Raw genomic sequence first — 16,596 nt, 5'->3', positions numbered from 1 at the left:
TTTGAAGGACAATTTTGCTGGATATAGGAGTCTTGGTTGGCAGTTTTTCTCTTTTAGTAATTTAAATATATCATCCCACTGTCTTCTAGCTTCCATGGTTTCTGCTGAGAAATCTACACACAGTCTTATTGGGTTTCCCTTGTATGTGACAGATTGTTTTTCTCTTGCTGCTTTCAAGATCCTCTCTTTCTCTTTGACCTCTGACATTCTAACTAGTAAGTGTCTTGGAGAACGCCTATTTGGGTCTATTCTCTTTGGGGTGCGCTGCACTTCTTGGATCTGCAAATTTAGGTCTTTCATAAGAGTTGGGAAATTTTCAGTGATAATTTCTTCCATTAGTTTTTCTCCTCCTTTTCCCTTCTCTTCTCCTTCTGGGACACCCACAACACGTATATTTGTGCGCTTCATATTGTCATTCAATTCCCTGATCCCCTGCTCAAGTTTTTCCATTCTTTTCCGGATAGTTTCTGTTTCTTTTTGGAATTCAGATGTTCCATCCTCCAGTTCACTAATTGTAGCTTCTGTCTCTTTAGATCTACCATTGTAGGTATCCATTGTTTTTTCCGTTTTTTCTTCTTTGTCCTTCACTCCCATAAGTTCTGTGATTTGTTTTTTCAGATTTTCTATTTCTTCTTTTTGTTCAGCCCATGTCTTCTTCATGTCCTCCCTCAATTTATTGATTTGGTTTTTGAAGAGTTTTTCCATTTCTGTTCGTATATTCAGCATTAGTTGTCTCAGCTCCTGTATCTCATTTGAACTATTGGTTTGTTCCTTTGACTGGGCCATATCTTCAATTTTCCGAGCGTCGTCCATTATTTTCTGCTGGTGTCTGGGCATTTGATCAGATTTCCCTGGGTGTGGGACCCAGCTGGTTGAAAGGTTTTTCTGTGAAATCTCTGGGCTCTGTTTTTCTTTTCCTGCCCAGTAGGTGGCGCTCGTGGCGCTCGTCTGTCTGCACGACAGTCGGCCGGGGAAACCGCGCGTGGAGGCGGGGGTCGCTGGCCACCGCGGCTTGGGAGAGTGCCGGTCCTAATTGCCCAGCTGGCCCGAAACGCCAAGCGTGACGGGAGGGCCCCGCTATCCAATGTTCCCAGTCAGACCGGGGAGCCACGTGCGTGGAGGGGACCCCAGTCGCCAGCCGCCCCGGCCAGGAAAATGCGCGCCCCTCGGGTATCTCACCGCAGCAGATTCTCCCTGCCCGTTCAGCTGTTCCAGAATGGGGTACGCTGTCTTTTTGGTCTCTGTCGTGACTCCGGGAGCTGTTTCGTATTGTTTCTGTTTCTTTAGTTGCTTTTCTGGAGGAGGAACTAAGACCCGCGCGTCTTACTAAGCTGCCATCTTCTCCGGAAGTCCCGGACCCTTTTCTTTATTAGGGCAAACAGGTAAGTCTCAGCTACTAGTGTTTTACTAAGAAATAAACTTTTACTTAAGATCTTAACCCACAGCTAATTATTGTTCAAATGCACCAAAGGGAAGGCAGGGGAATAATTTACTATGCCAAAACTGTTTTTATTCCTCCCATTTCAAACCACTTTAATATATATAATTCAGTGACATTAATTATACTCATATATAGTATAGTGTTTCCATCACCACTATCCATTATCAAAATTTTCATCACTCCAAAGAGAAATCCTGCACCCATTAAATAAAAACTCTCGTTCCTCACTTTCCCTAGCCTCCGGTAACTTCTAATCTCCTTCTGTTTCTAAAATTTGCTCATATGAGTGTAATAATGATAAATGTCCTTATGTGCCTTACGTATTTCACTCCAGCACAATGTTTTCAAGGTTCATCTATGTTGTAGCATGTATTAGAACTACATTCATTTTTATGGCTAATATTCTATTCTATGTATATACCATATTTTCTTTATCCTTTCATCTGTTAATGGCCACGTGATTTCTTTCCACCTTTTGGCTATCACAAATAATGCTGCTATGTATGCTGGTGCATAGGTATGTGTTCGAGGTCCTGTTTTCAATTCCTTTGGGTATCTACCTAAGAGTAGAACTGCCAGGTCATATGAGGATTCTATATTTAACTTTTTGAGGGGAAATAAAACTTCTCCATAGTGGCTCTACCATTTTTCATTCCTACCAGCAATGTTCCAATTTCTCCGCATCCTTGCCAACATCTGCTTTTCTGTTAAATTATTTAAGAATAATCATCCTATTAAGTGTGAAGTAGCATATCACTGTGGCCACCATTGTTTCTTAAGTGAACATATAGTCCAATAAGAGAAGAAAAACTAACCCAAAATCATATGTGGGCCAAATATTCGAGAATAAAATGACTTTCATGAAGCCAGAGAAGTCTAAAATTAACTGCAAACAGAATTAAAGTCCTTTCAAAAATAAAAGGTATATTTGTGAAAGAAGCATTGTTATAAGCACAGCTCAGACTTTGGCAAAAGCCATCCTTAAGTTTGGTGCGTTAAAATTAATAGTTTGTTCTTACAGAAGTGTCACATACATTCAGGAGATGTATGTAACTGTTAATTCTAAATTCTGAGACACTGGGCTGTTAGTATATAATGTGGACTTTCCCAGAAACTTCAGGTGTATTTGTGACATCTGAAACTCAGAATTAGCACTCTGAAGCTATGAAAGTCAGCAGTACCCTATATAGGGAATTGAAAAAGTGATCAGACATCAGCTTCATGAATGAAGCTGATCTGAAGAGGACTAAGATATATCAAGAAGACTGGGTAAAGGATGATATTGTCCATGTTTTAAAACTTCAACTTCTATGTGAGACTAAAGGGAGAATGTAAAATTTATACTTTGGGTGGTGCATTTCCTAATTTTTTTTTTTAAGTATAGAAGGGATTTTTGTATTTTTCTTTATTACTGTTTATCAGTGACCATAAAGAAACAGTTCTTTCTGTAACTTTCTGTCGTTCTCGAGCAGATTCACAGTTGTACAAGAAAGTACCAAAACGACAAGTGTACAGATGATCTAAAATCGTCATCAGAAATTGTTCATTGAACTCAAAAGCTGTAGGGAACTGCTTTGACATCTGCCACACACAATCAATGAACTGGAGGAAAATAGTAGATCGGTCAGCATCAGCATGATTTTTATATCCATGACCTATTCTAGATGCAAATTTATGTCCAAAACTGACCCATTCTTTTTGTACCAATATTTCAAAGCCTTCCAGGCTCCTATAGAAGCTGTCCAACATCAGCATAGCCAAGGACGTGAGCTGGGCAGTCCTGTCCCATCCATCGCTGCAGTGCACCACCACTGGGCTCTTCCCAGAAGACACTCTGTCTGCAACTTGAATAGCTCCTGTCAAAACAAGCTTGATATGTTCTAACCAATGAGTAGACTCCAAACTGGACAACCAGTGAGATTCTTCCACATTAGGATAAACAATGTCTTTTACTTTTTTTTAAAGATTCCCGCATAACATGAATATTATGAATGTCCAAGAAGAAAAGTTCAGCATTATGATATACATCATCACTTTCATATCCTCCTCCAGTTGCCTTGTTGGCCACTGCATTTACATTGGCCTTGCATCATAGATTGTGAGTTTAGAAATTTGTCTATTAGTTTCCCTAATAACGTCGAGGTATTTCTCATCATCTTTATTTCATTTACCGCTCATACCAACTAGAGGCTGACTGCAACGCACAATGACCGTCCTGTTTTCTGGATGAATCCATGACAGCACCGGAATGCGATTTCGGGATCTAAAAGTTGCCACTCTCCTGAGATCATCATCTGAGGCACGATATGGAACTACCAAAAGAGCAGGGTAAGTGTCACACAGTTCGTAGCACTTATTAATGAAGGTTATTCTCCAGTGGTGATTGGGCAAGCCCTGCCTTCTGTATTCGTCAACTGGATTATAAACTGTCCATCCATCCACATTAAACCTTTCTTCATTTAAAAAGGCAAATTAGGCGTTTCCTAATTTAACTTGTATGGTCAGTTTAGCTGAACACCATAGGTACACGGAATCTTTTTTTTTATTATTTTTTTTATTAATTAACGGAAAAAAGAAAAAAAAGAAATTAACCCAACATTTAGAAATCATTCCATTCTACATATGCAATCAGTAATTCTTAACATCATCACATAGATGCATGACCATCGTTTCTTAGTACATTTGCATCGGTTTAGAAGAACTAGCAACTCAACAGAAAAAGATATAGAATGTTAATATAGAGAAAAAAAATAAAAGTAATAATAATAGTAAAAAAAAAACAAAACAACCAGACAGACAAAAACAAACAAAAAACAGAAAAACAACAACAACAAAAAAAACCTATAGCTCAGATGCAGCCTCATTCAGTGTTTTAACATGATTACTTTACAATTAGGTATTATTGTGTTGTCCATTTTAGAGTTTTTGTATCTAGTCCTGCTGCACAGTCTGTATCCCTTCAGCTCCAATTACCCATTATCTTACCCTGTTTCTAACTCCTGCTAGACTCTGTTACCAACGACATATTCCAAGTTTATTCACTAATGTCGGTTCACATCAGTGGGACCATACAGTATTTGTCTTTTAGTTTTTGGCTAGACTCACTCAGCATAATGTTCTCTAGGTCCATCCATGTTATTACATGCTTCATAAGTTTATTCTGTCTTAAAGCTGCATAATATTCCATCGTATGTATATACCACAGTTTGTTTAGCCACTTGTCTGTTGATGGACATTTTGGCTGTTTCCATCTCTTTGCAATTGTAAATAACGCTGCTATAAACATTGGTGTGCAAATGTCCGTTTGTGTCTTTGCCCTTAAGTCCTCTGAGTAGATTCCCAGCAATGGTATTGCTGGGTCGTATGGCAATTCTATATTCAGTTTTTTGAGGAACCGCCAAACTGCCTTCCACAGTGGTTGCTCCATTTGACATTCCCACCGACAGTGGATAAGTGTGCCTCTTTCTCCGCATCCTCTCCAGCACTTGTCATTTTCTGTTTTGTTGATAATGGCCATTCTGGTGGGTGTGAGATGATATCTCATTGTGGTTTTGATTTGCATTTCTCTAATGGCCAGGGACATTGAGCATCTCTTCATGTGCCTTTTGGCCATTTATATTTCCTCTTCTGAGAGGTGTCTGTTCAAGTCTTTTTCCCATTTTGTAATTGGGTTGGCTGTCTTTTTGTTGTTGAGTTGAACAATCTCTTTATAAATTCTGGATACTAGACCTTTATCTGATATGTCATTTCCAAATATTGTCTCCCATTGTGTAGGCTGTCTTTTTACTTTCTTGATGAAGTTCTTTGATGCACAAAAGTGTTTAATTTTGAGGAGCTCCCATTTATTTATTTCCTTCTTCAGTGCTCTTGCTTTAGGTTTAAGGCCCATAAAACCGCCTCCAATTGTAAGTTTCATAAGATATCTCCCAACATTTTCCTCTAACTGTTTTATGGTCTTAGACCTAATGTTTAGATCTTTAATCCATTTTGAGTTAACTTTTGTATAGGGTGTGAGATATGGGTCCTCATTCATTCTTTTGCATATGGATATCCAGTTCTCTAGGCACCATTTATTGAAGAGACTGTTCTGTCCCAGGTGAGTTGGCTTGACTGCCTTATCAAAGATCAAATGTCCATAGATGAGAGGGTCTATATCTGAGCACTCTATTCGATTCCATTGGTCGATATATCTATCTTTATGCCAATACCATGCTGTTTTGACCACTGTGGCTTCATAATATGCCTTAAAGTCAGGCAGTGCGAGACCTCCAGCTTCGTTTTTTTTTCCTCAAGATGTTTTTAGCAATTCGGGGCACCCTGCCCTTCCAGACAAATTTGCTTATTGGTACACGGAATCTTAAACAGGGCATGAGATTTTGTTGGTTTGTTCAGGTTAGTGTGATGCCTCGATAAACCCCAGAGTGATGTGGGCAGTGAATAAAGAAGTATTTGCAAAGTCCCCTTGGGGGAATGGGAAGAAAGGAAGAAATATTCAACTTCCCTATTTGGAGAATTTCTGATATTCTCGCAAGCAGTGGAGGCAACCAAACCAATAGGCTGTGCGCTCGATTTTGGGGTTCATCCCTATGAAACTTATTCCTGCAAAGGACAGGCTAAGCCTACTTATGATGAGGCCTAAGAGTCATCCCCAGAGAACTTCTTCTGTTGCTCAGATGTGGCCTCTTTCTCTAAACCAGCTCAGCAGGTGAACTCACTGCCCTCTCTCCTACATAGGACATGACTCCCCAGGGTGTAACTCTCCCTGGCAACGTGGGACGATAAGCCAGGACCCAACATCAAGAGACTGGGGAAAGCCTTCTTGACCAAAAGGGGGAGGAGAGAAATGAGACAAAATAAAGTGTCAGTGGCTGAGAGATTTTGAGAGGTTATCCTGGAGGCTGTTCTTACACATTATATAGATATTCCTTTTTAGTTTGTGATATATTAACGTGGCTAGAGGGAGGTACCTGAAACTGTTGAACTGTGTTCCAGTAGTCCAGTAGTTCAACTGTGTTCTAGATTCTTGAAGACAATTGTATGAAGATACAACGTTTATAATGTGACTATATTATTGTGAAAACCTTGTGTCTGATGTTCCTTATATCCAGAGTATGGATAATAAATAAATAAATAAACAGATAGATAGATAGATAATAGGAGGGACAAAAGGTAAATTAAATTGTGTAGATGGAAACATTAGTGGTCAGTGAGAGTGAGAGAGAGGGGTAAGGTGTATGGTATGTATGAGTTTTTTCTTCTTTCTTTTTGGAGTGATGCAAATGTTTTCAGAAATGATCAAGGTAATGAATACACAACTCTGATGAAAAAGAAAATGACAGGTAATCAAGAGTTGTCCGGAATCTGCTAGTTCTAAAACAATAAAGACTAAGACGGAAGAGTATCTACACATTTAACACAGAAGTAACTCAGTGATTTACTCAAAGGCCAACCTGGAGGAACATCGACTTTCACTGAGAGAAAAAAATTCCCTAACTGCAGAAACACTTGGGAGCATCTGGAAAACTAAACTGAGAAGCTATTAGGTGAGCCACTGAGGGCCAATTTTCTATGAAGGAAGACCAAGAAGGATCACTCTTCTCTTCTCCCTTGCAGCTAGCTATTTTCTTAGCCAGCTTGGCCCATGCTTCTTGTTGGTATTTACTCTTAACTGTTGTTTCCCTCCCCAGACACATATAATAAAGATTAATATGTCTCCTGGGGGTTATACAGCAAAGTGCTTTCAAATACACTGCATTTTATTGATTTTAAGATGCACTTTCCTGCCACATTTTAACATCCTGCATCTTTTTTTTCATTCTTTCCTTTATAAATTTTTTTATTTTTTTAAAATATAACAAATGCAAACATTCTTAACTTTTGATCATTTCGTTCTACATATATAATCAATAATTCACAATATCATAACATAGTTGCATATTCATCATCATGATCACTTCTTAGAATGTTTGCATCTATTCAGAAAAAGAAATAAAAAGAAAACAGAAAAAAAATTCATACATACCATATCCCTTACCCCTCCCTTTCACTGATCAATAGCATTTCAATCTAAATCTATTTTAACATTTGCTCCCCCATTATTTATTTTTATTCCATATGTTTTACTTGTCTGTTGATAAGGTAGATAAAAGGAGCATCAGACACAAGGTTTTCACAATCACACAGTCACGCTGTGAAAGCTGTATCATTATACAATCATCTTCAAGAAACACGGCTACGTTTCCTGATAAGAAATTGCTATTTTGCAGTTAGGAAAAAAATAAAACAACATTAAATAAAATACTGTCGTTTTATTGGAAAAAAAAAAAAAGAAACACGGCTACTGGAACACAGCTCTACACTTTCAGGCAGTTCCCTCCAGCCTCTCCATTATGTATTGACTAACAAGGTGATTATCTATTTAATGCATAAGAACAACCTCCAGGATAACCTCTTGACTGTGTTTGGAATCTCTCAGCCATTGACACTTTATTTTGTCTCACTGCGCTCTTCACCCTTTTGGTTGAGAAAGTTTTCTCAATCCCTTGAGTCTGGGTCTCAGCTCATTCTAGGATTTCTGTCCCACGTTGCCAGGAAGGTCCACACCCCTGGGAGTCATGTCCCACGTAGATAGGGGGAGGGTGGTGAGTTTGCTTGTTGTGTTGGTTGGAGAGAGAGGCCACATTGAGCAACAAAAGAGGTTCTCCTGGGGGTGACCCTTAGGCCTAATTTTAAGTAGACTTGACCTATCCTTTGTGGGGTTAAGTTTCCTATGAACAATCCCTAAGACTGGGGACTCAGGCTATAGCTTTGGTTGTCTGCAGTGCTTGTGAGAATATCAAGAATTCAACTTGGGGAAGTTGAATTTTCTCCCTTTCTCACCATTCCGTGAAGGGGACTTTGCAAATACTTTTTTATTCACTGTTCAAATCACTTTGGGATTTATCAGGGCATCACTCTGGACAAACATACAAAATCTTATGCCCTACTCAAGTTTTCATGTACTTATAGGGTTCAATTAAGCTGTCTACATAAATTATATTAGGAACTGCACTAGCCAAAATACAAATTTTGTACTAAGTAAACATTTTTTGCTTCAGTCTCACACATAAGTTAAAATTTTTAAATATTACCATCTATTTTCAACACCCTACAGTAATGACATTCCTTTGTTCTCACTCATGCAAAAACATTTTTAAAATTTGTACATTTAGTCACTATCATTATACACTCTAGGCATTCCTAGATTATACCATCTCAGTTTTTATCGTCTATCTTTCTTTCTGAACATCTGCATCTTAGACTTGAAACCATGTTACTTTGATTGGCAGCATTTCTTCTATCTAAGTGGAACAAAAATAAGGGATTGCCTCATAACCAATCGCATCTGAGATTTGATAAAGTACCGTATTATTTCATTTGATCTTAACAGGACCTCTGAGGATGTATTACCAGCCCCACTGCACAGATAAAGGAAGATGTGCTCGAGAACACAGACTGCTAGGTGGCAGAGCCAGGATTCAAATGCAAGTGTTCTGACCACTAGCCCTCTCTCTTTTCCTTTAGACCATACTGTTCTGCCTCAACATGGTTAACTTTTGACACTGAAAAACAGTCTAATCTAAGCACTTTGGGCTGAAGTCTACCTAGTAATTAAGACAATTCAAACTCCTGGAGCTCTCCCCCAAAACAGATATTAAACTCCACAAAACAGATATTAAATTACTTATTCCATTCTTTGCACCCATACTTTTCTTCATCATACACTATGCACTGATTATAAAATTTGATCAGGACTGCCGGAAGTTTAGTTCAGAAATTTGATTTATGACACTGCCTTCTGGGAGTTATGACATAAGCATGCACAGTTATATGCGTGATAACAATAATTATGCCCTGTTTTGCCCCACCTTTATAGCATACTTTTCTGTACCACACTGAAGCAGGTATCTTGATCTCCTTTACTCAGATTTCCTCAATGTATGCCAGGTCTATTTAACGTCTACGCTTAGCAGTACTACTAAAAGGATTATACAAATTAGTATACCTAAGACATTTACTAGGTAGCCCGAAAAAGAAATTTTTACAGTTACCACTTCAAGAAACTATATTATTTATTCTATTTTTCTTTTGATCAGTCCAAAGCACTGTGCTCTAAAGTTGTTTATATACCAATGAAAGAAAACCCCCTATAAAAAGAAGAAATCAAACTAACCTAGAACAGGCTGAAAGGCAACATGGGTTTGCATAAACCACAGAGAGGAAGTAAATCTTAGAGACATAAGAAACCACAACTAAAATCCCCATGCTTCATTCAGTGGTCAAGCTAGAAACTGGGCCTCTGGAAGGTTCCTGAATTCAACTGTTAGGAAACTATAAAGACAGACAGTTTCCCTTTATCGTTCTAAGTCTACAGCATTCAGAAACGCATAAATCAAACCAATGACCTATCAATTACCTAGTAAAGAAAAACGTAAACAAGAATCCAGGACTGATTCACATAGGTAACTTTATCAATTACAGACAGACAATGGAAATTTGGGGTGCTTCAAGTGCTTCCCTGAGACACTGATTAATTGGCAGCTCTTTAGTGCAATCCCTGAGCTTCCATTTTACAGTTTGAAAGCATTTTAATACACAGCCACCACGTGATTTACAAGCAGAAAACCTGGGAAGCTCACGGACATAGGCACAAATTATCTATTTTATAAAGGGTTATCTAGAGAATGCAATGTCTCAGTAAAGAATTACAAGAAATCAGGAGCACTACCTGGCTATTAATCTAACCACTGTAAAACCAGCTAGAATCCTGAACAGAATTTAAATGCACAACTAATGAGTTATCTATGAATCCACTTTTTGGATTCAGTAAAAAGTTTCAATGTCCATAGATAAAGACATGATGTTTTAGAAGAAAGATCTCTTAATTTTCACTAAGCAACTGCATTAAATGCTTTATTAATAAATATATGTCCCCCCCCAAAAAAGTCCAGGACCAGATGTCTTCACATGTGAATTCCACCAAATATTCAAGAAAGAATTAGTACCAATCCTGCTCAAACTGTTCAAAAAAATTCAAGAGGACGGAAAACTACCTAACTCATTCTACAAAGCCAACATCACCATCATACTGAAGCCAGACAAAGATATTACAAAAAAAGAAAACTACAGAACAATCTCTCTTATAAATATAGATGCAAAAATCCTCAACAAAATTCTTGCAAATCGAATTCAGCAGCATAGTAAAAGAATTATACACCATGACCAAATAGGATTCTTCCCAAGTATGCAACGATGGTTCAGCATAAGAAATTTGATTAATGTAATACATCATATCAACAAATCACAGCAGAAAAACCACATGATCATCTCGATTGATGCAGAAAAGGCATTTGACAAAATTCAACAGACTTTCTTGCTGAAAACACTTCAAAGGATAGGAATAGAAGGGAACTTCCTCAACATGATAAAGGGAATATGTGAAAACCCCACAGCAAACAACATCCACAATGAGGAAAAATTGAAAACTTTCCCACTAAGATCAGGAACAAGACAAGGACGTCCACTATCACCACTGTTATTCAACATTGTGTTGGAAGTTCTAGCCGGAGCAATTAGACAAGAAAAAGAAATACAAGGCATCAAAATTGGAAAGGAAGAAGGAAAACTCTCACTGTTTGCTGATATGATACTATATATGTCGAAAACCCCAAAAAATCCACAGCAAAACTACTAGAGCTAATAAATGAATACACCAAAGTGGCAGGTTACGAGATCAACACTCAAAAATCCGTAGTGTTTCTATACACTAGTAATGAATAATCTGAGGAGGAAATCATGAGAAAAAATTCCATTAACAATTGCAACCAAAAGAACAAAATAGTTAGGAATAAATTTAACTAAAGAGACAAAAGATCTATACAGAGAAAACTATAAGAAATTGTTAAAAGAAATCACAGAAGACCTAAATAAATGGAAAGGCATACCGTGCTCATGGATTGGAAGACTAAATACAGTTAAGATGTCAATTCTACCTAAATTGATTTACAGATTCAATGCAATACCAATTAAAATCCCAAAAACTTACTTTGCAGAAATAGAAAAACCAATAACCAAATTTATCTGGAGGCGCAGGGTGCCCCAAATAGCTAAAAGTATCCTGAGAAAGAAAAATGAAGTCGAAGGTCTCACACTACCAGACTTTAAGGCATATTACTAAGCTACAGTGATCAAAACAGCATGGTACTGGTATAAAGATAGACATACTGACCAATGGAATTGAGCAGAGTGTTCACACATAGACTCTCTCATCTATGGACAACTAGTCGTTGATAAGGCAGCTGTTATGGTCAGGTTCATGTATCAACTTGGCCAAGTGGTGGTATCTGTTTGTCTGGTTGGACAAGTACTGGTTTGTCTGTTGCAATGAGGACATTTCATAGAATTAAATCATGACCATGTCAGCTGCATCCACAGCTGATTCCACCAGTAATCAGCCAAAGTGGAATGTCTTCTGCAATGACTGATGCTTAATCTAATCACTGATTCAGAGGATTCAGAGGAGAAAAGTTTCTTCCTGCTTTGGTTGGCGAGTCTCTCCTGTGGAGTTGGTCCAGACCCTCCACTAGAATCATCAGCTTCACAGCCTGCCCTGTGGATTTTGGACTCTGCATTCCCACGGTCATGTGAGACACTTTTATAAATTTTATATCTGCAAGTGTTCCCTGTTGACTCTGTTTCTCTAGAGAACCCTAACTAATATAGCAGTCAAGCCAACTCACCTGGGACAGAACAGACTTTTCAATAAATGGTGCCTAGAGAACTGGATATCCACGAGCAAAAGAATGAAAGAGGATCCAGATCTCACACTTATACAAAAATTCACTCAAAATGGATCAAAAACCTAAACATTAGATCTAAGACCATAAAACTGTTACAAGAAAATGTAGGGAAATATCTTAGAAATCTTATAATAGGAGGCAGGTTCTTAGACCTTACACCCAAAGCACAAGCACAGAAGAAAGAAAGAAATGGAAATTCCTCAAAATTAAACACTTTTGTGCATCAAAGAACTTCATCAAGAAAGTAAAAAGACAGCCTTCACAAAGGGAGACACTATTTGCAAATGATATATCAGATAAAGGTCTAGCATCCAGAATATATAAAGAGATTGTTCAACTCAACAACAAAAAGACAGACAACCCAATTACAAAATGGGCAAAAGACTTGAACAGAAACTTCTCAGAAGAGGAAATATAAATGGCCAAAAGGCACATGAAAAGATCCTCAACTTTCCTGGCTATTAAGGAAATGCAAATCAAAACCACAATGAGATATCATCTCACACCCACCAGAATGGCCATTATCAATAAAACAGAAAATGACAAGTGCTGGAGACGATGTGGAGAAAGAGGCACATTTATCCACTGTTGGTGGGAATGTCAAATGGTACAACTGCTGTGGAAGGCAGTTTGGCAGTTCCTCAAGAAGCTAAGCAGGGCGGGCCACGGTGGCTCAGCAGGCAAGAATGCTTGCCTGCCATGCCAAAGGACCCGGGTTCGATTCCCGATGCCTGCCCATATTAAAAAAAAAGAAGAAGAAGCTAAGCATAAAATTGCCATATGACCCAACAATACCATTGCTAGGTATCTACTTAGAGGACATGAGAGCAAAGACACAAACGGACATTTGCACACCAATGTTTATAGCAGCATTATTTACAACTGCCAAGAAATGGAAACAGCCCAAATATCCATCAACAGACAAGTGGCTAAACAAGCTGTGGTATATACATATGATGGAATATTATGCAGCTGTAAGACAGAATAAAGTTATGGAGTATGTAACAACATGGATGGACCTTAAGGACATTATGCTGAGTGAGATTAGCCAGAAACAAAAGGACAAATATTGTATGGTCGCACTGATATCAACTAACATTAAGGAATGAATTTGGATTATTTCAGTTAAGAACAGAGGTCATCAGGAGATAGAAATAGGGTAGATATTGGGTAATTGGAATTGAAGGGATACAAATTGTGCAACAGGACTGATTGTAAAAATTCAGAAATGGATAGCACAATACTACCTAACTGTAATACAATAATGTTAGGACACTGAATGAAGCTGAATGTGAGAATGATAGAAGGAGGAGGCCTGGGGGCACAAATAAAATCAGAAGGAAAGATATACGTTAAAGACTGAGACAGTATAATCTAGGAATTCCTAGAGGGTATATTGACAGTGACTAAATGTACAAATTTAAAAATGTTTTGCATGAGGAAGAACAAAGGAATGTCAATAATGCAGGGTGATGAAAATAGATGGTAATTAATATTTTAAAAGTTTAACTTATGTGTCAGACTAAAGCAGAAAATGTCTACTTGGTACACGTTCTAGCTTGCTAGCTGCTGGAATGCAACACACCAGAGGTGGATTGGCTTTTAATAAAAAGGGATTTATTTCATTAGTTCTTCAAAGGAAAGGCAGCTAACTTTCATCTGAGGTTCTTTCTTACGTGGGAAAGCACAGGACGATCTCTGCTGGCCTTCTCTCCAGGCCTTCTCTCCAGGTCTCTGGGTTCCAACAACTTTCCCCAGGATGATTCCTTTCTGCATTTCCAGAGGCCTGGGCTGCGAGTGCTGAGATGAGATATGCTGAGCTGCTTGGGCTGTGCTACATTGAGCTCTCTCATTTAAGCACCAGCCAATTAAATCAAACACCATTCATTACAGCAGGCACACCTCTTAGCTGACTGCAGATGTAATCAGCAATACATGGGGTTCACATACCATTGGCTCATGTCCACAGCAACAGAACTAGGTGCCTTCACCTGGCCAAGTTGACAACTGAATTTAACGACCACAGTAAAAAATTTATATTTTGACTAGTGTAGTTTCTAATATAAATTACGTGGATAGCTTAACTGAACACCATAATACTTGGAACTTTGAGTAGGGCATGAGATTTTGTCCAGAGTGATGCCCTGATAAATTCCAGAGTGATGCCCCGATAAATCCCAGAGTGATTTAAACAGTGAACAAAAAAGTATTTGCAAAGTACCCTTGGGGAAATGGTGAGAAAGGGGGAAAATTCAACTTTCCCAAGTGGAGAATTCTTGATATTCTCACAAGCAATGGGGACAACTAAAGCAGTAGGTTGAGCCCCCAATCTTGAGGTTTGTTCATAAGAAACTTAACCCAGCAAAGGATGGGCTAAGCCTACTTAAAATTAGGCCTAAATGTCACCCCCAAGAGAACCTCTTTTGTTGCTCATATGTGGCCTCTTTCTCTCAGCCAACAGGACAAGCAAACTCACTGCCCTCCCCCTCTCTACGTGGGGACTGACTCCTGGGAGTATGGTCCTTCCTGGCAACATGGGACAGAAATTCTAGAATGAGCTGGGACTCAGCATCAAGGGATTGAGAAAACCTTCTTGACCAAAAGGAGGAAGAATGAAATGAGACAAAATAAAGTATCGGTGGCTGAGAGATTACAGAGTCAAGAGGTTATCCTGGAGATTATTCTCATGCATTAAATACATATCACCTGTTTAGTTAACATGTAATGGAGAGGCTGGAGGGAACTCCCTGAAAATGCAGAGCTGTGCTCCAGTAGCCATGTTTCTTAAAGATGATTGTATAATGATAGAGCTTTTGCAATGCAACTGTGTGATTGTGAAAACTGATGTTTCTTTTATTTACCTTATCGACAGAGAAGTAGAACATATGGATTAAAAATAAATAATAGGGGGGACAAATGTTAAAATAAATTTAGTAGATCGAAACGTTAGGGGTATGGTATGTATGAGTTTTTCTTTTTATTTCTTTTTCTGAATTGATGCAAATGTTCTGAGAAATTATCATGATGATGATATACAACTATGTGATGATTTTGTGAGTTATTGATAATAAAATGAGTATGAAATGATCATATGGTAAGATTTTTGTGCTTGTATGTGGTTACGTTTCATAAAAAAAATGAGTATTGTGAAGAATACACAACTATGTCACAATACTGCGAGCCTCTGATTGTATACCATGTATGGAGTATATGTTTGTGAAGATTTGTCAATAAAAATATTTTAAATAAATAAATAAATATATGTAGCCAAGGCTAGTGGATTAAGCTATCTTCATAAACTATCCTAATGCTTATTTAAATATTATTTACTGATGTAAAATATCTAAGAATTTCTTTTTCTAAAAACACCTACATATTCACTCAAAGTTAACTTTCTCTAGCAGAACATAAAAAATTTTACCGGCTCTTTTACTCAAGATTCTATTTGTTCAGAGTCAAGAGGTTATTCTTATGCATTATATAGATATCCCTTTTTAGTTTATGGTATATTAGAGTGGCTAGAGGAAGTACCTGAAACTCTTGAGCTGTGTTCCAGTAGTCTGGATTCTTGAAGACGACTGTATTAACATACAGCTTTTACAATGTGTGTGACTGTGAAAAATCTGATGCCTGATGCTCCCTTTATCCAGGATATGGACAGATGAATAAAAAAAAAGGCTAAAAAATAAATAAATAATAGCGGGTGATAAGGGGCAAAATAAATTGGGTAGATTGAAATACCAGTGGCCAATGAGATGGAGGCTTAAGGGGTATGGCATGTATGAATTTTTTTCTTTTTATATTTTTTTCTGGAGTGATGTAAATGCTCTAAAAATAATCATGGTGATGAATACATAACTATGTGATGATATTGTGAGTCACTGTTTGTATACCATGTATGGACTATATGTATGTGAAGATTCATCAACAAAAATATTTTTTTAAAAAAAGATTCTTTTTGTTCTTTTTTAAAAACCTTACCCACATTCTTAGTCTTAAGTATTAATATCTTCTAAAGAGCAATACAATGTAATTTATAAAGATGTACAGTGCAGACCAAATTCAATCAAGCTGTTTTAAAACAATGATCTTTAATTATAGTCTCTATAACATGGTATATCAAATTTTGAGTCACAAAGCAATCATTTTAATATTTAAATATTAACATTTTAATACTTAATTCAATATTGATAAATATAGTTAGTCCTTGAGAAAATATTTTTAAAATTTCTTCCTAAAACCAGATTATAAATATAATTGTAAAATGAGTCTATTAAGTGGCAATAAGTTAGTAAATTCAATTCTGTAGGAACATTG

At 37.6% G+C, this 16,596-nt stretch overlaps 1 protein-coding gene and 1 pseudogene across 2 annotated transcripts in view; both read right to left on the bottom strand.

The window, feature by feature from the left end:
- LMTK2 (lemur tyrosine kinase 2) overlaps positions 1 to 16,596 on the bottom strand; it is a 136,979-nt gene that overhangs the window by 86,553 nt on the left and 33,830 nt on the right. The window lies entirely within an intron of this gene.
- On the bottom strand, positions 1,033 to 3,913 carry LOC143667776 (myotubularin pseudogene; annotated as a pseudogene).

Source organism: Tamandua tetradactyla, chromosome 23, assembly GCF_023851605.1.
Source record: "Tamandua tetradactyla isolate mTamTet1 chromosome 23, mTamTet1.pri, whole genome shotgun sequence".
In the NCBI taxonomy this organism is placed as follows: domain Eukaryota; kingdom Metazoa; phylum Chordata; class Mammalia; order Pilosa; family Myrmecophagidae; genus Tamandua; species Tamandua tetradactyla.
This window is presented reverse-complemented; position numbering and strand designations above follow the sequence as displayed.